The sequence below is a fragment of the Phoxinus phoxinus genome (genome assembly GCF_949152265.1).
Source record: "Phoxinus phoxinus genome assembly, chromosome: 8".
In the NCBI taxonomy this organism is placed as follows: Eukaryota; Metazoa; Chordata; class Actinopteri; order Cypriniformes; family Leuciscidae; genus Phoxinus; species Phoxinus phoxinus.
In genome coordinates this window covers 35815018-35839089 of record NC_136883.1, presented here as the reverse complement: position 1 = coordinate 35839089, position 24072 = coordinate 35815018, and the positions used below count along the sequence as shown (strand labels likewise).

Sequence of the window (24072 nt, the reverse complement as noted above, 5' to 3'; positions counted from 1 at the left end):
TATATCTCACAATTGCATCTTTATATCTCACAATTGCATCTTTGTATCTCACAATTGCAACTTTATATCTCACAATTGCATCTTTGTATCTTACAATTGCATCTTTGTATCTCACAATTGCAACTTTATATCTCACAATTGCATCTTTATATCTCACAATTGCATCTTTGTATCTCACAATTGCATCTTTGTATCTTACAATTGCATCTTTGTATCTCACAATTGCAACTTTATATCTCACAATTGCATCTTTATATCTCACAATTGCATCTTTGTATCTCACAATTGCAACTTTATATCTCACAATTGCATTTAGTATCTCACAATTGCAACTTTATATCTCACAATTGCATCTTTATATCTCACAATTGCATCTTTATATCTCACAATTGCAACTTTATATCTCACAATTGCATCTTTATATCTCACAATTGCAACTTTATATCTCACAATTGCATCTTTGTATCTCACAATTGCATCTTTGTATCTCACAATTGCAACTTTATATCTCACAATTGCAACTTTATATCTCACAATTGCATCTTTATATCTCATAATTGCATCTTTGTTTCAAAATTGTGACTGTATATCTCATATTTGTGACTTAGGCTACCTCATAAATGTGACTATATCTCAAAATTTTGGCTTTGTCTCGTAATTATGACTTTTATCTTTCTCTCACAATTACCTTGTGTATTTTTACTAGGTGGAAACGAGCATCAGTCATTAGTGCTGACTCATGAATAAGTCACATCGATTAGAAAGTCCAGGACGTTTCCCTGCTTTTGGCCCGAGTCGCTGGAATAGGATTCAGCATCCCTGCGACCCTACATACGACAAGCGGTTTGAAGAACGGATGGATGGATGGATGGACATGGTAAAGGTATTGTTTGATAACACCTCTGTCTCCATCTGGTGGTCTAGTGAAATCATTACAGTTTCTCTTAAAAACCCCTCAGGATATTAATATGGCATTTAGAATTTGACTTAATTTGACTTTGTCTTTTTAACCAGCTCATCCATCCATTTTTTTTTAAACCAGCTCAGAAAGTACAAACTTCCATTTCAGCATATTAGCTCGTACTCATGTGAAATCCAAACAACATAATGTTAGGGAACCGGAGGTCCAAATAATTTACAAATGGCTCCCATTTTGTAAAAAATGTCCTTAGAGTTGATTAGACGTGAAGTAGACTGTCGGATCCGCTCCATTAAGTCACTCTATTAGTAGCATTAGCGCTAAGTGTTCAAGTTAAAGGGTAAATATCATGAAAATCTGACCTTATCTACAGCCTGTAAACTGTTCGTGACAATTTTAGAGAGGCTAGCAATAGCAAGCTAGCTTTGTAAGCATTTGATGCCATCCTCCCTTCAGAGCGCTTTTCATAGCCATGGCAAGGAAAGACTCTTAGGAGACCAGGGACAGTTGTAACGCTTTTAGCAATTTTTAGCAATACATCAAAAAACATTTATACTGGAATAACCAATTTATTATATTATAAACTTCAATCTGTCAACTGCTGAAACAATGTATTTAAGTGGTTTTATGAAATATGTACAGGTTGCAAAATTGATTTTAATACAGTCTCTCCTCTGTTACAACCGTCCCAGTGTACAGGGACGGTTGTAACACATGTCAGGGACGGTTGTTACATGTCTAAAATATACATAATGAATCAATCATATACGCAAAATGGAAAATATTGTTTATAAATCATGTTATTGTGACTATTAATTTCATGTTTTTAAGTAATGATTACCTTTTTTTCATACTACATGACAAAAAAAGAGGTGCAACCGGGAAATTATAATGCAAGAAAATGATTTAATGGGTAGAACACCTCAAAAAAGTTTACATTTAAACTTTTACATTTAATTTGCAATGCACAGTGCTCATTTTACTTTTAATTAGCAAATTAAAGGGAATTTTTTTTCTTCATGATTAGTTTTTAAAATATAGGCCTAAATGACACTTGGTTGGTGACACTGGGACAGTTGTAATGGGGCGTTACAACCGTCCCTGTAACACCAACCATGTTTTCATCTCATGTGAGCTAGCTTGACTGCAAGTTTGACACTTTTTATTTTTAGCTTACAAAACAGTGATTCTAAATAATACTTGTTTGAATTCATAGACATTTGATCTTATAACAGTATCCAAAAAAGTACATCAGAAAAAAAAGTTTTTCTTTTACTCAAAAACAACCTTTTGTAGATAACTCTGTCAGGAAGTTTCAAATGTGGCTCCCTTTTTGGCAAAAATGGAGGGAAACTAACTAAGCATGAGCACAGTGAGTGTCATCACTCTAGGTTGTTTCTGATGGGAGGAATTCAAGGTGTTACAACTGTCCCTGGTCTCCCCTACTATCTGTGAGCGGTTTCTGGGTGTTTCTCTCTCATTTCTGCTCCGAGGTCTTGATTGTGGCATTTCTTTGAGGTTTAGAATCCAGTATTCCTGTAATTCTTTTGTCTTTTATGAATTTAATAAAGAACTCTGTCTCGTATTCTGTCCAAACACACCGCATCATCTACGTCAGGTGACTGTAAATGCGCAAAAACTGTTTCCATTGCAGTTTTGCAAACTATTCCTTTTTCGAATTGCCTGAAAAAACCCCTCATGCGAGCCTAAAAACGTTTTTGCGATAATGGGAGTTTTCGCGAAATTGACGTGTTTCCATCGGGCGTATTTTCAATTCGCAATTTTAAGTTGCGCAATTTGAAGGGTAATGGAAACCCGGCTAGTGACTGTTTTGAATTGATTGACTGTTTCAAATGTTTAGTGGAAATCCCATGGCTATTTTAATATTGACATGAGATTCACATGAATGGGGTTTGAATGATCTCAGCAAGACACTAAAATATGTCGCACCATAGTATTAAAATGTAGATGTGGCATTAGTGACTGCTGCATGATATGTAAGAAAAGATAACAAGTGAATTTGTTCCTCCTTACTGATTTTCACAAGATTTAGTTAGTCATAAACATTAGACTTTTGTGCATATTGATATTGCAGATGATATAAATGTTCAAATTAAAAGAGCACTGGTCTAGATCTTGATCATCAGATTATACAGCTTGATTGATTTAAACTTCTAGTGGGACTGGTTTAAATCAATCAAGTTGATTATAAACACAACAGGTATAATAGAAAAAGTTGTTAGTGACTGAGCGATCCAAAACCATTTAAAGGTCCCATGGCATGAAAATGTCACTTTATGAGTTTTTTAAAGGGGTCATGACATGAGAAACCAAATTTGCCTTGATCTTTTGGTATATAAGAGGTCTTTGTGTCATTAAAACGTCCTGCAAGTTTCATAGCTTAAGACGTCCTCCCCATTATAAACAAATCATTTATTTAATCAAGTTCTAAATACAGCTCGTTCTGGATCCATGGTAAGAAGTGACGTCACGGTACGAAGTGACGTACCAGCGTTTGCATGTGACCGCCTCCAGCACAAGACAACTACGCTTTAAGCGCAAGACAACTACGCTCATTTCGTATCGCCGCGCGCCTCACAAGTGTTCAGTCGACGGACAGCGAGTGGGTCTGTGTACAGGGAAATTACGAAGCCGCAGATGTGCTGTTCCTGGCTGTGGACAAACAACATCTTTGAATACGCTGCGAAAGATCCAGTCGTCAGGGGAAAATGGATGCACTTTATTTTTTGCGGGCATCCCAGTCACGGCAGTGTTAATTTAAGCGTTTGTTCTATACATTTGAAGGATGACTGTTTTGAGAACAAATCCCAAAATGATGCTGGCTTTGCCAGAAAACTGTTGCTCAAAGATAAGTCCGTGCCGACTATTCTGGGCTCAACAACGACGACGCAAACTGTAAGTAATGTATTTAAAACTTTTTTTTAAATACGCTGAATCCGCAAATGTTCTGGCTGGGGGCGTTAATAATTGATGCATAGGCACTGATATTAGCCAATCATAACAGTGGGCGTTAACACTGAACAGACTGTTTGAATCAGAGGATGAGAAACAGGGAAAAGGTCATAAATCACTACATTTTAAAAGTTTTTTGTAAAAAAAACTATAGTAATACTATAATTGCACCTAAGGGAACATAATAAAAAAAATTAAAAAACCCATGTCATGACCCCTTTAACATTAATATGAGTTCCCCTGCATATGTCGTCATACGGGGAAAGGTTACCTCCCCTTTCTCTGCTTTGCCCGCAAAGAGAATTTGGCCGCCTGTGAGAAAATGAACTACGTAAGCGGGATTAGTTTTTTTCCTCGAGAGACATCAAATGTAAAAATGAACACAAAGGTATTTTTTTTAGTTCTTTCATCCCAGCCTCTGAAGAACCAATGGGTTATGTGAATTTCTGATGTGTAATTGTTCAAGTTCAGACAGATAATCAGTTTATGTTCGCTCATCTGTTCTTGTGCTGCTTATATACCGTCCTCCAAAACCTAATCCTGTATTTTTCTCTGAGTTTACGGAGTTGTTGACACTTCTTAGTCCACTCTGTCCTGCTATGGTGTTGACTGGTGATATCAATTTTCACATTGATAATCCTAATTGTGTTAATACTGTTACATTTTTGGACATCTTGGATGGTTTTGATTTTACACAGCATGTTACTTTTCCGACCCATAGGTTGGGCCATATTTTGGATGTGGTTTGCTCTGCTGGTGTTGATATTCAATCTCTGGATGGTACTGATATGAGTATAAGTGACCATAGACTTATTACTTTTGACATGAATGTCATGTCTCCACGAGACATTTCTAAGCGCATTATTAAATTTCGTAACATCAAGCACATGGATTTCACTCTTTTTTCTACTTCTCTCTCTGGGCTTCCCATTACTAATTCCGTTGAGCACTATAACTCCATACTATCTGCACTTTTGGATGAGTCTGCACCTCTGCGTGAACGGGCTGTCACATTTAGGAAATCCTGTCCATGGTATACCCCTGAGTTGCGTTTAATGAAAGCTGCTGGAAGGCGTTTAGAACGGCAGTACAAGAAATCTGACCTGACGGTACACCAATCTCTCTACACTCAACATCAGGCTGCCTACCATTCTGCTTTAAATACTGCACGTAAAACATATTACTCAAGCATCATTGGGAATGCTGCAACAAATTCTAAATCTTTATTTAAGACTGTTGATAATCTTCTCAAACCAACTAAGGTCACGGTTCACTCCTCAGTTGACCAGTGTAATAAGTTTCTACATTATTTCACTGGAAAGATTGATCCAGTTGACAATCAGCCTTTACATCCCCTGAAATTTACCTTTTCGAACTTTGAAATGGTTGGAGTCGATTTTATTACTAGTACAGTTAAGTCTATGAATTCAACCACCGGTATTTTAGATCCGGTTCCCTACTCAGTTATTACGAACTGCCTTGCATCAATCTGCCCTCATATGACTTCCATCGTGAATTTATCATTGAGTTCTGGAATTATTCCTCCAGAATTAAAAATAGCTGCCATTACACCAGTCCCTAAGAAGCCTGGTTGTGATGTCACTGATTTGTCCAATTACAGGCCTATCTCGAATCTTCCAAAAAAGGTGCAAGGCAGTTCGTAATAACTGAATCACTTAGCACTGAACAGTCTTCTTGAACCTTTTCAATCTGGGTTCAGAAAAGGGCACAGTACTGAGACCGCTTTAGTGAGGGTCGTAAATGATCTTCTTATTGCGGCAGATTCTGGTGCATGCAGTATTCTGGTCTTATTAGACCTTAGTGCTGCCTTCGACACTCTATGTCACTCTTTGCTGCTGGACAGGCTGGAAAATTGGCTGGGGCTTTCTGGAGTAGTTTTCAATTGGTTTCGGTCTTATTTAACGAATCGTGCCCAGTTTGTAAGCTTGGGTAATCTTAAATCTGATACCGTGCCTATTCGACAGGGAGTTCCTCAGGGTTCAGTGTTGGGTCCAATTTTATTTAACATTTACATGCTTCCACTTGGGCAGATCATCAGAAAACATGGCCTTGGGTATCACTGTTATGCGGATGATACGCAGATTTACATCACTACTAGTCCTGATGTACATTGCTCATTAACAGCTTTGCATAGTTGTCTAGCAGAGATTAGTATATGGATGCAAAATAACTTCCTGAAATTGAACGGCTCCAAAACTGAATTGATGCAGATTGGTACAGTGGCGGCTACTCGTAAGGCTGAGCAGATAAATGTGATTGTTGACTCTAGCATGGTAATTCCCACTTCACAGATGCGTAATCTTGGTGTAATTTTTGATCCACAGTTAAGATTTGAAGCACATATAAAACACATCTCTAAAACTGCTTTTTACCATCTGAGAAATGTGGCTCGACTTAGACCTTTTCTTTCCTTTGCAGACTCAGAAAGGCTCATACATGCCTTCATTACAACTAGGTTAGACTATTGTAATGCCTTGTTCTCTGGCCTTCCAGCTAAATCACTGAACAGGCTACAGTACATTCAAAACTCTGCCGCCCGGGTGCTCACTCGTACCTCTCCTCGGGAACACATTACACCGGTGCTTTCACAGTTGCACTGGCTTCCCATAAATGCGAGAATTGATTTTAAAATTCTAATTTTAACATACAAGGCACGATATGGGACTGCACCGGAGTATCTTTGTGATCTCATTAGCCCTTATACTCCATCACGTTCTCTCCGTTCATCAAACTCTCTTCTACTGCATCAGCCTGTGTGTAAGCTTAAGACCATGGGGGAAAGAGCTTTCTCACATAAAGCCCCCAAGCTATGGAATCTGCTTCCTCCGATAATTAGAAATGCACCAACGTTGGGACACTTCAAAAGGTTGACTAAGACTCATTTGTTTAAGGCTGCTTTTCCTTAATTGTTTTATTATCCTTGTTGTTTCTGTGTTTTGTTTTGTTTTAGTTTTTTTTTATTGTACGCGCTTTGGGTTTAAGAAAAGCGCATTACAAATAAAATTTATTATTATTATTATTATTATTATGCATCAGTAAATCAAGCCAGTGACTAAAATATCAACTTCACTGCAAAAAATGCTTTTCTTACTTAGTATTTTTGTCTGGTTTCCAGTCCAAATATAAGAAAGAAAAAATCTTAAATCAAGATGCAATTACTAGATGAGTAAAATGACATAAGATATTATGTCCGAGGGACTTCATCCAAATGAAGTAAATTGATGCTTAAAAAAGCAAAATTATCTGCCAATGGGGTAAGAAAAATAATCTTAATTCAAACAGAAACAAGATTATTTTTCTTACCCCATTGGCTGATAATTTAGCTTGTTTTAAGCAAAATCGCACTTAATTTTGATTTATTTCCCCCCAAAAAAAGTCTTAATACCTTAGTCATTTTACCCATCTAGTAAATGGATCTTGATTTAAGAAATGTTTGATATTTGGACGTGAAACAAGACAAAAATACTGAGTAAGAAAAGCCTTTTTTGCAGTGACTCCGACCTCCAACCAGATGGAAATGGATAAATTCTCTAAATGTTCTGATCCGATCTGACTTGTAATGCTGCCTGAATCATACACTGTTAACTTGGCTCGTTGCCAGAGGAGAACTGGCCCCCGAATGAACCTGGTTTCTCCCAAGTTTTTTTTCTCCATTCTGTCCCTGATGGATTTTTGGTTCCTTGCCACTGTTTGCCTTGGATTTTAGCTTGCTTAGTTGCAGACATTTATTATTCACAATATTATTGATCTGCTTTACTTAAAGGGATAGTTCACTTTGAAATTAAATTTTGGTATGTTTTAGCTTACCTCAAGGGCATCCAAGATGTAGGTGTCTTTTTTTCTGCAGTAGTTTCAATTTTGATATTTTTAGGTCAAACCGTTCTTGTCTGACAGTCATATCATGCAGGTCTATGGTCACTGTCTCAAAGAGCATACACAGAGTCCAAATTAAAACAATTCCCCATCGTCCAAATTAAACAATTCCCCATCGTAAGTGCACACTGATGGCCTAAGACACGAAACGAGCGGTTTGTGTGAGAAAACGATATTTATATCGTTTTTACCTCTTGTAACACAGCCACGACCAAGTGATCTGAGGGCGCGGGCGCTTCCTTCTGTGTGACGTGTGCGCAGACTGGTGCATAGATGTATACATTAGATGTATGCTCTTTGAGACAGTGACCATAGACCTGCATGATATGACTGTCAGACAAGAACGGTTTGACCTAAAAATATCAAAATTGAAACTACTGCGGAAAACCTACATCTTGGATGCCCTTGAGGTAAGCTAAAACATACCAACATTTTATTTCAAAGTGAACTATCCCTTTAAGGTGGATGATGATGCAATTTTTTTTCTAGAAAATAAACTTTGTTGTATTATTTTCATGTTATCACTGTGAAGCTGCTTTGATACAATCTGTATAAATAAAGGTGACTTGACTGTATTTACATCATGTTTGCATTGATGAAAGAATTGAGAGTGCAAAAACGTTGCAATGATAAGATCTTTATACACGCGATCAACAGACTGTCATCTGCTCAATCATCACTGCAACCTTTTATGTGACGGGGAAATAGGTCTAAATACTTTAAAAACTACTTACGATTCATTAATCCCGATAGCTGTAATAGTAAAAACCTATAATAGCATTAATAGTAAAAGTTTTTGAGAGAGTTCCACATTTCATATGTCAGCCAATCACAGCGGTGTGCGTTTACACTGAAGTGATTGATTGATTGATTGATTGATTGATTGATTTGATCTAAAAAAAAACATACTAACATTATAAGGGTCAACCAGGAAACATTATAAAATAATAAAATAATCCACCTTTAATAATCACAGTGATGTGTTTATTGATGTTAAGCTGGCTAGACTGGTTATTTCTAATAAATCCAAGCATGAGTTTTTCTGGCAGTCAGTAACACAGATATGAACAGATGGCGCTGTAAGTGTTGCATTATTAATATCATCAATGATTTAAAAAAAAGAAATGGCCTATCTAAAAAGAATATGACATTCTCAAATAACACATAGTCAATAATGTCGGGCATTGCATTTGAGCTGAAACTGAAGAGTGAACGAACACTGGTCGGTTAGTCATACACATTACACTTTGTGCATATTGATATTGATTGATTTAAACTTCTAGTGGGACTGGTTTAAATCAATCAAGTTGATTATAAACACAACCGGTAGAAAAAGTTGTAAGTAACTGAGCGATCCAAAACCATTTAATAATCACAGTGATGTATTGATGTTAAGCTCTGCTAGACTGGTTATTTCTAATAAATTCAACCATGAGTTTGTCTGGCAGTCAGAAACCGAGACTACTTAAATTATTGAACAGTCTTCTCTTATTAAAAATCTATAAATAAGGTGTTCTGTAAAAAGGGTCTTGGATATAAACCTTTCCACACTCAGGCAGTTCATTAGTCATCTTGAATTGGCAAAATGTCTCCTTTATGATTGGGCCAGGATAGTGACAAATTTCCATCACATGTCTTGTCATTTCTCCTTCGTTGCTTGGTTGGCTGCACGGATGAGAAAGTATGACCAGAGTCTTCTGTCTCGTATGTCATGAAACAGGCCAGCTCCTGACAGACCAGTCCATGTCGTGATATAATCCAACCGGCATATCTTCCACAACTAAAACCTTCCACTAACCCTGTTGCACTAATGCTGCCTTCAATGGCATCGCCTAGTTGTCTCATTACATGAGCAAAATAGCGTAACTTGCAGGATTTGATGTGATTCAGCCAGTTTAGCCAGTTTGTGTCTGCTCAGTTGTCATCAGTTTTGTCCATGGAATTTATAACAACTTTCTAATGAACTTTCTTGTTCTCAAAAGCCTGGATGTGCCTTTTTCTTCCTCCTCCTTTAATGTCCATGATTCGCAACCGTATGTTGCAACTGGCCAAACTAGGGATTTCATCAAACATAATTTAGTAAGAGTGCTTACAGATTTGTTCTTCCATATTGTTCTTCGTAAGCTTCAACATTACCACCGCATTGCCAATCTCGATTTCACTTCGGTTGTACAATCGGCATCATACGACACTCGACTACCCATGTATGTACAGAAATGAACCTGTTTGAATGAATGAAACTTGTTTCCATCCACTCGGATCTCAATTTCTTCATCAGTACTCATCATTATTTTTGTATTGATTGGGCCAAGATGACAATGTTTCCATCAGGGTTCCTCAAATCCGGCCCTGGAGAGACGCGTATCCCAGGGGTTTTGCAAACAGACACATTTCATTTTTTTTTTTTGATTTGCCTTAATGTGACATTAAATGATTCTGAAGAACAAGAATTTTACAAAAAAAATATTGGTGATAAAGAACTGCAGTGCAATTGCTAATTTACAAATAAAAAAGGAGCAATTTGTTTCACTGCAAAAACGTTTTATCTCTACAGAATATGCAGTTTGAAAAAAAAACATAGTTAATGTACACTACACTTACAGTACATGTTGTAAACGTGACTTTGTGCACCTTTAAATACAAGCCAACACACTATCTCCTAAAATATCTTTCAAGACCTGTAATCACATGCCAACACAAGCAGATGTGTGTGCACAGCATATCCAAACAAGTCCCATTCACTATCCTGTTGACAAAAGCATTACTGAACGGTTCAAAAAGGTTCCTTTCACTGAAAGATTTTTACACATACTATGAAATATGTTCACAAGAAATGAACAGTACTTAAAAAAAAAAAAAGAGATAAAGACTAGTCATATTAGTGACCTAAAGCAATCTGGTTTATTCTACATGGAGGCCGATGAAGGCCAGACAAACACTTTTCGTTGGTCCAAGTTTTTGACTTGTGTGAGATGCTGAATTTATACCAGTAGATGGGAAGTCAAGTCACATTTATTTATATAGCGCTTTTTACAATACAGATTGTTTCAAAGCACTGTTTTCAAAGCATTGTTTTCAAAGCATTGTTTTCTCTTTACAGAGATAATAGGAAAATAATGCAAAAAAGTTTGTTTCCAGAAGAAAATAGCATCACAGTCCAGCTTAAGTAAGTTCAGTGATGTTTCATTTTTGTGTAAAACATTTTTATTTATTTATAAATTTTACAATTATTTTTTAATAAGTTATTTAGTTAATTTATATATAGCCCCTCTGAAGTAAACCATGATGTGATCATCCAGCTCAGTTCAGTTCTTGTATAATCGTGTCAATGCAGGCAGATCAATAAACTAAACTGTCAGAAAGACACACACCCTGTTCACTAACACACCACATTTCAGAGTTGTGGAAAAAATGAGGCATTTTGAATTTGTTTGCTATTAAACTGATCTGTGGCGGATTAGTGCTCGAATTACTGTCTGAGATGAAATGCCAAGACACATGGAGTCTGTCATACAGTATCAGCCATAGGTCACAGACAAGCTTTGGTTGCAGTTCTGTCTTATTGACCTTTATTGACCCAGGACATACAAATTAGAAGAATAATTAAACCATATTTATACATGGCCTTCTGAAATACTCGGTTATTATTAGTCAGTTGCATTATCAAGTGGTTGGATATTTCTAAATAACAGCTGCACATCCCGAATATGAATCTTCATGTTAGCTTTGAGACTAAAACAGGTAAAAAGCAAAGAGTGTTTCAATATGGTTTACCCTAGTGCATTATTGACCTCGCATTGTGCAGACAGTTGCCTTTACATGTCTCATAAATGATTGATTGAATTACTGCATTCCTGACATACAATATATATTTATAAAATAAATCCACATTGTCATCACTTTGTAGTGCATTCATGTTTTATTTGAAGAGTTATTTCAATTGACTGACTGACTGATGGATCATGTTCTGGGAGACGCTGAAGAGATTTCAGACAGTCTGGAAACATTTTTTATATATTTTTTCTTTCTTTCTTTTTATTGAAACAGGGCAGTACAGAAAACTGACAGGAAACATAGTGAGACAGAGGCGACTGAGTTGGGAAAGGGCCACAAGCCACGACTCGAACTTAAATCAGCCGGAACAAGCCAAGACTGTTGTCTGTGTCTGCAGTCTGGAAACATCAGTCTCGACATACAGTAAACCTGCTCCTGAAGACGTTTTTCTGAGGGAAGAGCATGAAAAGTTGAGCAATCACATGTGCTTTGACTAGGAGACACCGCGTAGACATACAGAGCAGGATGCAGCTGCTATCGTCTGGGAATTCTGGGAATCTGGGACAAAGTTCTTCATGGCAGACCCCACGTATCTTGGCATTTCATCTTTCAGACAATAATTCGAGCACTAATTCGCCACAGATGGCAAATGGTAAACAAATTCAAAATGCCTCATTTTTTCCACAACTCTAAAATGTGGTCTGTGAACATGGTGTGTGGGTTTTCTTCTGATCTGACAAAGCACAAATATCGGTCCCACTTTATATTAAAGGAGAACTCCAGCACAAAATGAACCTTTGGTCTAATTACACATTGTTACCTAGTCAACCGTTATCTGAGATTTGTTTTCATGATTATCGAATGTAAATAGTTTTATCTCTAAAAACAGTTTAGCCTATAACGCTAGCATAGCGCTAGTATATTGGGCATAGAGTAATGACAAATAAAAACCGCTTGTTAATACCACTAACAAGGCTCAAAATAGCCCCACACTAACACGGTAGCATAATGAGGGTCCCTACATGCAAACCGAAGCATTGAGAACTTTGACAGTGTCCAGACAGTTTAATAAGAAGATATTTTATACATAGTCAACTTCACGTATACAGGCAGAAGCCATCTTTGAAAAACAGTCTCTATCAATCGATCTATGAACGCCGATCCAAGTGCGCTGAACTGTGTAGAATCTCATATGGTCCAGCGCATTTGGATCGCCGTTTCGTTGATCGATTGATAGAGTCTGTTTTTCAAAGATGGCTTCTGCCTGTATACGTGAAGTTGACTATGTATAAAATATCTTCTTATTAAACTGTCTGGACACTGTCAAAGTTCTCAATGCTTCGGTTTGAAGGTAGGGACCCTCATTATGCTACCGTGTTAGTGTGGGGCTATTTTGAGCCTTGTTAGTGGTATTAACAAGCGGTTTTTATTTGTCATTACTCTATGCCCAATATACTAGCGCTATGCTAGCGTTATAGGCTAAACTGTTTTTAGAGATAAAACTATTTACATTCGATAATCATGAAAACAAATCTCAGATAACGGTTGACTAGGTAACAATGTGTAATTAGACCAAAGGTTCATTTTGCGCTGGAGTTCTCCTTTAAGTGGCTTTAAGTATTATGTACTTACATTGAAATTAATAATTTAATACAATGGACTTTGTTGTGGCAAAAAACAATTACTAAACAAAAAATTGCATCACGGCAAAAGAGACGTCAAGATCCAAATTGTATTTAAAAAGAAAAGTAATTTATTCATGCAAGAAAATGGTTCCCTGACCCCAGCCCTGCAGCCAGGCTGCAAGGCCAGAGTCAGAGACAGACAGATACTGGCACTCCTTCTCAAGAGAGCTTGGCCTGCTACTTTATAATGCAAGGGGAATCCATCACCCCCACTGTTTACACAAGCAGGAACAGCTTCCCCCCAGCCCGGAAACTTAAGATACAGATCATTCTCGGGCTCACACCTCTCTCCAGCTGAACCAACGTTACATCAGGAAACTCAGAATACAGACAGAGAACATACAGCATTAATCTGTTAAATCATTAGGAAAGATTAAAAATGCCATTACAGACTTATTGTGTACATACATGTTTTTACATTGTACTTATATTTTTTAAATACCTGCATGTAATTACAGCTGTAATTAATGTATGTAATTACATTTGTAATTACACTGTTGACCTGTCCCTTATACCTTAACCCACCCTTAAACTTAACCATACCAGCACACCTGTCCCTAACCTTACCCGTATCACACCGCAACAGCAGCAAAAGTGTTTTACAATAAAACATGAACACAATAAGTACATTGTACTTATTTTTCGATGTAAGTACATAGTACTTAAAGCCACTTAATATAAAGTGGGACCCAAATATCTTTAGTTGCATAATTTATGTAGGCATTATAAAATCACTCATGCAGAGCTGCGTTGAGCCCTGCGTGATTGCGTCGTGAAGCACGTGTATAATCAGTCCAATGGAAAGACGAGACGTCATAGGCGGGTGACGTCATCGACCAGGAAGCTATAAAACACCCCTGAAAACAGACCGCGACAGCTTCTGTTGCCTTCAGCAAGCGCTTGTCACGGCCGATAGCAGAGAATTGGGTGGATCCAAATGCAGCAACATGATAGTCAGGGCAATCCAAATTGTCGTCGTCCATGCAAGAGTCGTAGTCCAAATAATCAGAATCGTAGTCATCCATCTCCGTGTCGAAAACCATTTAATCAATCAGATACAAATAAACAAAACAAGCAAGAACAAAAAACGAGAACAGACTACAAACAGACCTTGGAGTTGACGTGTGACATACAATACAATGACTCCGTGACATGAACTAACACAGACAGGGTATTTATACACACAGAACTAACAGGATGATGAGAAACAGCTGAGTGCAATGAACAGATGATGAGTGCAGACAAAGGATTATGGGAATTGCAGTTCATGATGAGTGGGTGACGATATGGGGAAGAGACCTCTAGTGGACACCCAGGGAACCACACACAAGACACTGTGACAGAACCTCCCCTCTACGGAGCGGCTACCAGACGGCTCAAGAACTGGAACAGACACCACCGGCTCCGGCTCAGGAACAGACACCGGCTCAGGAACAGACACAGACACCGGCTCAGGCTCAGGCTCGGCAGACGTGACTTGAGGCTCAGGCTCGGCAGACGTGACGTGAGGCTCAGGCTCGGCAGGCTCGGCAGACGTGACGTGAGGCTCAGGCTCGGCAGACGTGACGTGAGGCTCAGGCTCGGCAGACGTGACGTGAGGCCCAGGCTCGGCAGACGTGACGTGAGGCTCAGGCTCGGCAGGCTCGGCAGACGTGACGTGAGGCTCAGGCTCGGCAGACGTGACGTGAGGCTCAGGCTCGGCAGACGTGACGTGAGGCTCAGGCTCGGCAGACGTGACGTGAGGCCCAGGCTCGGCAGACGTGACGTGACTCCTCCATGCATGCAGTACCGCCACTGCATAAAAGAGGAAGACAGCCCTCTTGGCCGTGGCAGGACTGATGGTGGGCAGCTCCGAGACGATCTCAGGGCTGACAGCGGGCTGCACGGGGACGACCTCCGGGATGACATTGGGCTGCGCAGGAACGACCTTCGGGAGGACAGCGGCCTGCACGGGGACGGCCTCCGGGATGACAGCGGCCTGCATGGGGACGGCCTCCGGAATGGTCTCTGGGTTAGGAACCACCGGACAAGTCATTGAGGAGACCTTTCTCCTCCTCCTCCTCCTCCTCCTCTGTCTCTGGACCACCGGAACTGGGACCATCGGACTCGCGACCACCGGAACAGGGACCACCGGAACAGGGACCACCGGGACAGGGACCACCGGGACAGGGACCACCGGGACCGTCACGGAGGAAGTCTTCCTTCTCCCTTCTGGCGAGGTGCTGGTTCAGGACGGGACAGGACCTGCGGCGAAAGGTGTTCTGGGCTGCGCGTCACCGGATCGTGGTCGAAGGAAGACCGAAGTAGAGACTGAGTCCGGGACTCACCTCTAGTACTTCCTCCTCTGCGAGCTCCACGGGTCCCCAAAAATCTGGCCAGACTCTCTCCTCTATAGGACTCTCTGTCGTTGAACGAAAAGTCCTTAGGAAATCTGAGCGTCATGGCCTCCTCCCTTTGTCGAGCCACAAAAGCAAATGCCTGCAAAATGTTCATGCTGCTGGATCCATTTGGTGACGGAGTCATTCTGTCACGGCAGATAGCAGAGAATTGGGTGGATCCAAATGCAGCAACATGATAGTCAGGGCAATCCAAATTGTCGTCGTCCATGCAAGAGTTGTAGTCCAAATAATCAGAATCGTAGTCATCCATCTCCGTGTCGAAAACCATTTAATCAATCAGATACAAATAAACAAAACAAGCAAGAACAAAAAACGAGAACAGACTAGAAACAGACCTTGGAGTTGACGTGTGACATACAATACGTTGACGTGTGACATACAATACAATGACTCCGTGACATGAACTAACACAGACAGGGTATTTATACACACAGAACTAACAGGATGGTGAGAAACAGCTGAGTGCAATGAACAGATGATGAGTGCAGACAAAGGATTATGGGAATTGCAGTTCATGATGAGTGGGTGACGATATGGGGAAGAGACCTCTAGTGGACACCCAGGGAACCACACACAAGACACTGTGACAGTGCTCTCTGTATACTGTCCGTCTATTTATTGTTGTCTGTCTCAATATCTATATATATATATATATATATATATATATATATATATATATTAGGGCTGTACGTTAAACACGTTATTAACGGCGTTAACGCAAACCCATTTTAACGGCGTCAATTTTTTCATCACGAGATTAACGCCTAGCAAACTTTGTATTTTTTTTACATGCTTTTGCAACTACTAGTAACGTTATTAAAACTACACCACCACAGCGGATCTAGCTAGACCAGAAGCAAAACAACAGGCGCGCCGCACACACTTGCTTAGGCTTGCGATGCGATCCGGCCAAAGAGTGAACGAGAAGCGCAGCGCCGAGCCGCGTCTAGCACAACTCGTATCGCACATCGGACGCGCACTTTCTCAGTTTATCGCCAGCAATAAAAACGCAGAATGGCGCCACCGGTGTGTGTACACTCATAGAGAATAATGTGTTCAAATTTTAAATACGAGGTGTGCGACCCCCTTTAACGTTACATTTTTAGTGGATGAATGATGAGTGCGAGACGCCGAAATGGATGCCAATAAGATTCTGAATGGAAAGTTTACTTTTAAAAAGTTGCCAAATGGTTCAATTGACAAGACCAAAGTGATCTGTGTGTTGTGTCGTTGTGAACTGAGCTATCATCGCAGCACGTCCAGTCTGAAATACCACTTGATGGCCAAGCACACACACCGCTGATGCGTTTCTACGCCCACTCGTCATCAGTAACGTTTCCTTGTCAGTATTTCTTTCACCCTTTTATTGATGGACAGTGTTACATTGTGTGAGAGATTATTTGCTCCAAGTGAGAATGTTAGTGTGAAATTGAACACAGTATCCCAATGTTGTTTTCAATAAAAAAACATTTCCACAAAGCAAGCCGATCCACTTTTCCATGTTGATAAGAGCATTAAAATGAGAAAAAATAATGGGACAAAAAGAAATCAAGAGACATTTAGAATAGATAAAAATGTGCGATTAATCGCGAGTTATCTATGACATTAATGCGATTAATCGCGATTAAATATTTTAATTGTTTGACAGCCCTAATATATATATATATATTATGGAGAAACAAGAATTCAAACGTTGTGTTGTTCCCTGCTCTCGTTTTATCTCGGGTGGGGACGCACATCAGCTTTGTGTTGCTTGTTTGGGAGTTGAGCATGCCTAGTCTGTCCTCGAGGGGGCTGACTGAGCATTGCGAGAGGTTGTCTGTGACGATGCCTCGCTCCCGCCGGGCGTTCTTCGAGGAGGGCGGTTCGGTGCGCGGGTCCCGCTGCTACCGAGCGGCGACACGCATCTTGGGGATCTCAAATGGATTTAACAGCGGGGTTTGAGACGGGCCCTGACCCTATCTCTGCCTTCACCTGTTAGATCCAGTGCCGTATCTCACGCGCTGCGGTTTCTTCTCCCCGGGATGAGGCACTCATGCTGCGATTTACAGTTCCGAGGAATTGGTATCGTTAGTGTTTTGTAAAAAAAAAAAAAAAAAAGTATGACAGTGCCTCGGTATAAAGAGACGCTTACTTGCTATCTCTCTCCTGAGTCGGCGTCATCATTACTCCGACGTTACCCACCGGCCATCATAAATAATAGATAAATATTATTAGGCAGCATTGGTAGGTAAAGTATATAAGGACATGGATGTGAGGATGTCAGCACTGACACTATTCGAGAATTGCGTCGCGCAACAGATAAACTATACCGGGGAGGGACGGCTTCGAGAAATCGTTTCTCCTCAGCGTCTCAACGCAGCGTCTCGTTCCCTCTCAGGAAACCAGGGTTACATACGTAACCTAAGACGTTTTGGCATACGCCCCAAACCATGGTTATAATACTGTGGTGGCACCATATTACAATAATGGTATATCAGATGGGACTTTGATATATAGTGTACACTAAAAAAAAAGCTCTTTGGCTGAACATGATTCGATCATGGACAGTGGTAAACCCCAATAGAATCAATGTACAACTAACTAGAATCAATGGTTTTAGTTTAACTTAATTTAAATGGTTTTCATTTCAATTTAATTATTCAAATAATCCTACAATTAATGCTTCTTGTCAGTCCTGTGAGTTCAACAACAACAAACTAAACATAACTGTTCTTTACACGTGTGCCGTTATTCAGTGTTGGCAGTCTAAGTACCATAGTGGTTGCTTTATTATTAAAGACAATTTATTTCTTGTTATCAGATCCTCAACCCAACCACAAGATCAACACTTTTCTCACCCTAAAACCACTAACATAACAGAAACTTTTAAATATCAACATAATAGAACATTAAACATGAACAAGTCTCTCCATTTTCTCATCTTGCTAAAAAAAAGAGCATAAAATAACATTGTGATTCAACATTTACTCTCCCAATTCAGCCCTGTGATGGGAACGCCTGTTTGATTGGGTTACTTAATTGAAACCAAACTTTGTTATGTGTATGTTATTTCAAAATGACAACATCAAGTTAAGTCAAAGAGTAACCGTTTCAAGCAATCACATTTGAACCAGAAACCTGATACAATGAAAATGAATTGTTTAAATAAAGTGAACAGCATTAAAAAAAAGTGTATTTTTTTTGTGTATGGTAAATATGTGGTACCATGTAGTATAACGTGTTATGCCCATTGAGACATCACATTTAAGAGTCAGTGGATTTTCAGTCCCATCAGAAGTGATGAATCGAGACGCATTACTTTTGGAATTTAAATGCATCTCTGGTCCACATATTTTATGAGCCTTCAGCCCAAGATATCCAAAAATAGAGATCCAATGCTTTTATATTTCTTGAATTTAGTTATTTTGGAAGTGAAAATGCTGTAAGCTGTGCTTTGCAGTAAAAAAGAAAAAAGAAAAATTACACTGTTTGTGAATAAATTGACCAAGATTTATTTTAATATGGTGTGTAAAATCAGATTACATGTGACTTACAAATTCTACAAGCCAAGAAAGATGCATTTACATGAGATTTTAAAGTACAGTTTTCATGTAAAAATGTAAACGGACATGAATTAATAAAAAAAAAAAAACAGAAAATAAATGTATATGCAGAGCCAAATTAAGGTAACAGGCAAAAATAGCACAAAATGTAGGTGTGACTGTCAGTTAGACTGTTCACTGTAACCTGAAAAAGAATAGAGCTGAAGGTATTTACAGTACGTGACCTTACATGCTGTCGCATTATTGGTGTTATTGGCATTATTGGTACAAGATCAAGCGTGTAAGATTAAGTTGTGCTTTTATGCCATTTTTGTGCACAGATTACAGTAACTACAAAAAAAAGAGATAAGTTTCATGCCAATTAAAAAAATTAAACGTTTACAATAGTGTTGGTGCCTTTGTGTAACCTAAACTAATTTATCATTCATAATCAGTCACTCAGTGGACCATGCATAATGAAACTACTGAATGAATATTGCTTAGTAATAATATGGGCAGATATGCAAAGTATAAATTTCTGGTCCCTTTTCTCATTCGTTTCCCCTCAAATTCCTGTAGCAAAAAATAAATAAAGCCTCAAAGTATTTTATTTTCTGTTCCTGGGAAAAAGAAGCCTACAATATTTTTAAAGCAACATTTATAAGTGAAGAGAAACCACATCTAACCCACATTGGCTTAAATTCCTTTGTGCAAGCAAATCCTAATGGACCGCCTGGTACTGTTGGCATTTACACAGTCACTTACTGTATAAAGCTTTACTCACAAAGGACAGTCCACTGTGTAAAAGCTGTTATAATAAAAGCACACATTTCAAACACAATACATTAAATGAGTCAAATCCTATTAAGTTTGTAACTGAAATGTCAGAACTAAAAATAGTTGTAATTGATGAGATAATGTTATACCTTAAAACATGACTCACTGACATAAGAAACCAAGTAAATGCATGTGTACTTTTTGTTTTATTTATGATAAGATCAGTGTGTGCTTTGGCTTCTTCATCAGTGACGAAGGAAGCATGACTGAAACGAAATGATGAACTTGGGCCGGCATATAGCGATGAAGCAACAGGTTCTTACAGCAGGTCCGGTAACTGCGCTCAGCCCTCATGTTCTGACGACACTGACTTTATTTTCTTTATGTTCGGGGTACTAGACCCCAATACTGTGCTTGTAAAGATAATAATGCTAACTTTAAATTCGTTTTTAAGATCTTAAAGAACTTATAAAAATAATTATTCAAGTAGAAGTAAAAGTAATAATTATTATTTAATGTTTATTTGACAGGGACAAATGCATAAAACATTCCTTTATAAAAAACACAAAGTAGATGCCATGCATACAGGTTTATAGCCATGACTAATTCGCAACACCTGTCCCTGGTTAGGCTTGTAAAATTAAAACAGAATTTACAGAGTATTAAATTAAAATGTGTAACTATTAAAATACATACAATAAATACATCCCATACATAAAATAAGATATGGGCTTAAATGGATGTAGAAATCACTATAAAACAGAGTCTAGACACATTTAACAATACAACAACACAAAACACACAGTGTGCATACCGGTATGTTTGTGCATGCTAACATATGCATCTTTACGTTTGTATGCATTGTGTTGTATCCTGTATAGTCAGTGTTCACACAGTTGTTTCAGTTTTAGCCATTGCCTTAAATGTGTATTAAAAACTTTGAGTTCTGTCAATGTTTTAATTTCTGATGGTAAGGCGTTCCACAATTTTATGCCTCTTACTGTAAATGAGGTCTGTGTAAAAAATGTTGTTCTACGTTTTGCGGCTATACAGTTTCCACTTATTGTGCCTCTAGTTCTTATTCCGCTCTTTTGACAGAATATTTCAGGTGCAGAGTTGTTCACACACTTAAAAAGTAGTTTTAAAAATGAATAATTTACAAAACTGTCAAAGCTCAAAACGTTATGCTTCCTTAGAATGAGGCAATGGTGCCATCTTACAGGTTTCTGGTCCATTACTTTTAATGCCTGTTTATATAATGACCTAACGGGTGTAATTGTTGTTTGATTGGCCTGACCCCAAACAGTAATGCAATACGATAGATGAGAAAATATCATAGAAAGCATAAACTGCTGTGATGCCTTAATGGGTATATATTGTCTTATTAATCGGAAGCAGTTTAAATTGGTCTTGACAGTTCTGCACAGTCTCTTTACATGACTATCAAACTTAAGATGAGAATCCAGAGTAACCCCTAAAAATGTAAATTCATGTACCTCATCTATCTCCTTCTCATCAATCTTTACTCTAAAATTTTCATTGACCTTTCTTTTTATTGAAAAGCACATAGAGACTGTCTTATCATAGTTCAGGGTCAGATGATTATTTCGGAGCCACTGTGATACACCATCCAGTTCTTTCGAAAGCATCTCAGCTGCAATCTGAGGGGTTTTTGCTGAGACATATATAATTGTGTCATGGATAGGTGTAAAAAATCTGATTCACAACAAGCAAGATGATGATGATGATGAAGCATGTTTTGCAATAGAGATGTTGCCTCTCCATTATGTCCAAGCTTGAAAGATGGCGTGTCAAATCGTACAGCACTTTTTAAAATAAACAAACTAAAATGTCACCTCTTTGTTAGTAGATAATCGGATTAAGTAAATAATGTCTGATGTAAATGTTTTTTTTTTCTGCAAGGGCCTGAACCTGCGGGTACATCAACGACAGAGCAACATTACAGCAGTCTAAACAATCTATGATGATCTGTGGTTTGGCCCGCTGACGTTTTTTGGACAAGTCACTGACATGGTATGAAATCCATGAATTTACACACTCCCAAACACCCACTTCACCACTTCAGGCGTCAGTCAACCCACACACTGGCGTAGTGTTCCCATTAGCGATTTCAAACACCTGAATCAGACACTTGTCATCACAGCAATGCCTTCTCGCCAAACTTTCTGTTGATGACATTAGTGTGGTTATGTGCATGAAGGGTTCTTGAGTTGTTGAAGTGGACTTAATTAGACATATCTGGAAAATGTAGACTAGCCTATATATTGTTCCATTAAAAATACACCGTTTTAATCTATTGAGAATGTAAAGAGTCACACAAAAGTTTTGGGATGGACATGTTAGAGCCAGATTTGGGCAGACAGATTTTTTTCATTAATCTCAGTGCAGCGTCTGACATTCCAGACATTAATAAACACCCACACACACACACCCTGGACGATGCCAGAAATGTTTGGAATTGTTTTTATATGGAAAACATGAAAAGGGAAGGAATTCAAATAAATGGATTGTGCATTTAGTTCATCAAGGAAGTAAGCTATTTTCTGAGAATGTGTGAGACTTATGATTCATTAGGAAAATAACTTGAATGAAGTGCAGTAGCCTAAGTTAGAGTGAGATTGGCATCCGCAGTTGGCAAATTGCAGGCGTTCAACAGATCTCCCAATTTGAAATGGTAGTTATTTACACACTATACGCTCCATATATCTGCAAAAAAAAAAAAAAAAACATTGTGAGGCTTGTGATAGAAATATTTGATGTAATGGGTATTTTCAACATTAAATGTACAGAGAAATGCAGACTAAGGATGCTTAGGTAAAAAAAGGCCATATATACTTAACCAAAAAGTGCGTAACACAGTAGAACTAACAGTCATATGATTAGCTTAGAATCTAATGATTTGTTCTGGTGATTGGTTTGTAATGATCTAAGCCTTAGGCAGAACAAATCACAATGAAGAAGACTTGAGTGACGTTGATTTTTACTCAACTGTATGATATAAATGTATCTTTCTATTCCAGGGACTCACTTGGTTGTTGTGATCAGTGATCTCTCGGCCGTGAATAAAACTTCATTTCGACAAAGAGCAACTTGGGAGTGGTGTCAGGTATGCGCAGCTGAGAAACAGATTCTACGCTCAAAAGACAACAACAGAACATCTATTGAGGTAGTGATAGTAGCTTCTTGGCAGGACGCCGTCACCTTACTTCAGGGAAGTATTGTATTGTTTTGCAAGTATTCAGGTAATTCAGGGAATTACCTCGAGATACTGTAGTTATTTTAACAACTGCAAGCTGTTTAAATTGTCCGTGGTAAAGGAGTCAGATTAAGTATGTATTCGTAAAATTTCCACGACAGGCTAATGGTACAAAACCCCTGTCCAGGAAAATGTGAAACAGCCTTTTACAATTGTACTGCACATGTTTTTTTCTAGAACTTTCTCCTTATTTTATACAGTGGATAGTCCATTGTAAGTAAAGCTTTATACAGTAAGTTTCTGTGTAAATGCCAACAGTCTCTGGTGCACCAGTAGGATCTGGGGGCACAAAAGATTTCCTGAATGTGGGTTAGATGTGGCTTCTCTTCCCTATAAATGTTGATATAAAAATATGTTGGGCTTCATTTTTCCAGGAACAGAAACAAATTCTTTGGGGCTTTATTTAACTTTTTTTGTTTTGCTACAGGAAATCAAAATGGAAAAGGGATCAGAAGTTGATACCTGCCCACATCTGTACTAAACAATATTCAGAGACCTTTATTCATTCATTCAGAAGTTTAACCAGTAACCACTCCACACCACTCCTTGGTCAGTGTCCATAGAGGCCAGTCTAGCGCAGTGTCCACAGGAGTGTCTGACTTTAAATGTTGGTACCAACATTACTCAGATTATTCAGGATGGCTTTGCTGGTGATCCTTGGAGATTACGAGTCTTGTCAGTGCAGGGGTCACTTTTGGCGCCCTACCACGTCCTTTTAGATTTTTTACAATGTAAAACTCCTTAAACTTTCTAATAATTTTTTGCACAGTGGGCACTGGTATTTGACAATATTTGGAAATACCTTTGTATCCTTTCCCTTTCTTGTGAGCATCCACAATGTGTAACCGGT

The 24072-nt window shown here is 38.7% G+C and overlaps 1 protein-coding gene across 6 annotated transcripts in view; it reads left to right on the top strand.

Annotated features, from left to right (window-relative positions):
• The window catches only part of lekr1 (Leucine-, glutamate- and lysine-rich protein 1), a 157696-nt gene extending 135743 nt beyond the window's left edge, over positions 1 to 21953 (top strand). For 4 of the 6 annotated variants that reach the window (XR_013798677.1, XR_013798678.1, XR_013798679.1 and 1 more), the window contains 2 exons: positions 707 to 883; positions 21869 to 21953. The gene's annotated coding sequence lies outside the window, so the exon portion shown is untranslated. Of the gene's footprint in view, positions 1 to 706; positions 884 to 10886; positions 10953 to 11833; positions 12192 to 21868 lie in introns of those variants that run through there. The other 2 variants (XR_013798682.1, XR_013798681.1) reach the window with 2 other exon arrangements.
• The last annotated feature ends 2119 nt before the right edge of the window (positions 21954 to 24072 follow it).